The sequence below is a fragment of the Chanodichthys erythropterus genome, chromosome 1 (genome assembly GCF_024489055.1).
Source record: "Chanodichthys erythropterus isolate Z2021 chromosome 1, ASM2448905v1, whole genome shotgun sequence".
Taxonomy (NCBI): domain Eukaryota; kingdom Metazoa; phylum Chordata; class Actinopteri; order Cypriniformes; family Xenocyprididae; genus Chanodichthys; species Chanodichthys erythropterus.
The window spans coordinates 974,463-976,589 of NC_090221.1; positions in this window are offsets into that span (position 1 = coordinate 974,463).

Sequence of the window (2,127 nt, forward strand, 5' to 3'; positions counted from 1 at the left end):
ACGGCAGCCTCCACTTGCGGGCGAGTGGCGGCTCCACCCCCAGGCGGTTCAGCTGATTTGGCAGCATTTCGGCGAGGCTCAGGTAGACCTGTTTGCCTCCCCAGAAACTGCCCACTGCCAGTGGTTTTATTCCCTGACCGGCGGCACGCTCGGCACGGATGCCCTGGCACACAGCTGGCCCCCGGGTCTGCGCAAATATGCGTTTCCCCCAGTGAGCCTTCTCGCACAACTCCTGTGCAAGGTCAGGGAGGACGGGGAGCAGGTTCTGTTAGTGGCTCCGTACTGGCCCACTCGGACCTGGTTCTCAGACCTCATCCTCCTCGCGACAGCCCCTCCCTGGCCGATTCCTCTGAGGAAGGACCTCCTGACTCAGAGACGGGGCACCCTGTGGCACCCGCGTCCCGATCTATGGAACCTCCACGTGTGGTCCCTGGACGGGATGCGGAGGTTCTGAGTGATCTCCCGCAAGCGGTTGTAGACACCTTCACTTCCGCTAGAGCTCCTTCCACTAGGAATCTCTATCCGTTGAAGTGGAACCTGTTCGTCGAATGGTGCGCCTCTCGCCGAGAGGACCCCCGATCATGTTCGGTCGGATCCGTGCTTTCCTTTCTGCAAGATGGGTTGGAGCGAAGGCTGTCTCCCTCCACCCTCTAGGTGCATGTTGCCGCTATTGCCGCACATCACCATGCAGTTTTGGGTAAGTCCCTGGGGAAACACGATCTGATAATGCATGCATTTTCGGTCGACGAAACGTGCCTAGAATTCGGGCCCGGTGATTCTCACGTCATCCTGAGACCCCGGCCTGGATACGTGCCCAAGGTTCCTACCACTCCCTTCAGAGATCAGGTAGTGAACCTGCAAGCGCTGCTCTCGGAGGAGGCAGACCCAGCCCTAGCTTTGCTCTGTCCCGTCCGAGCTCTGCGCGTTTACGTGGACAGAACGCGAAGCTTCAGGACCTCAGATCAGCTCTTCATCTGTTACGGAGGCCAGCAGAAGGGAAAGGCTGTCTCCAAGCAGAGGATGGCCCACTGGATAGTGGATGCCATCGCCTTGGCGTACGAATCCCAGGGCGTGCCTTGCCCGCTCGGGTTGAGAGCCCACTCCACCAGAGGGGTGGCCTCTTCCTGGGCGCTGGCTCATGGCGCCTCGCTGACAGATATCTGTAGAGCTGCGGGCTGGGCGACACCTAGCACGTTCGCTAGGTTTTATAGCCTACGTGTAGAGCCGGTATCCTCACGTGTACTCGCATCCACTAGTCGGTAGACGTGTTGTACCCACTCTAAGTGTCGGCTTGCAATGCCATTCCCGCCACTGGCCGGATACGTGCATACTTTCTCTCCAGTCGTGTTCCCCGCTTGGCGAACCCTGTCGAGTTCCTCCGCCTCCCCTTTCGGCTCGGACATTGCGGAGTGTCTGATGCCAGGCCTACATCCGTCGCTGACGCTGTCTGTTGGCTGGGGCCCATATGTCGTGACCCCTCTACGTGAGCGGTCCCTTATGTGTATTTTCCACGGTTTAAAACTCCCTACGGGCCGAGTCCGTGTCTTTCCCTTAGCAGAGCCAGCTCTGCTGTCACCTGTCAGATGAGTCTCCCCCTAACCAGGTGGAGCCATCCCAGGGACTCCATATGCGTACTGCCCCCCCGGGCCAGTCCATGTGTGTATTTCCCACGTAAACTCCTCCCCCATTGGGTAGGTAGTGGTTTCCGCAGCGTCCCTTACGGGTTCGCTTCCCCAGTGTGTCTAGTTTACTTAGTGGGTAGTGGTTAGACAGCAGTAGACTCTCTCGGTGTAAGCTCGCCCCCTTCACCGCCAGCCGGTGCTATGGGCGGCTGAGCTTGTGCTGGGCACTGGAAGGGGTTTCGTAACTGTGGCGCTTTAGTTGGGATCCCAATTCGTCGGTCACTACTGACGTACGTCGAACGTGACCGACTGAAAGGGAACGTCTCGGTTACGTATGTAACCCTCGTTCCCTGAAGGAGGGAACGGAGACGTACGTCCCGTCGCCACAGTTTCTGTACCCTCGCTGTAGCGCGGACACCAGTTGTCTCCTCAGCGAAAAACAGAGTGCGATTACATCTGCTTCCTATTTATATACACCTGACGGGGGCGGTGCGCATTATGCAAA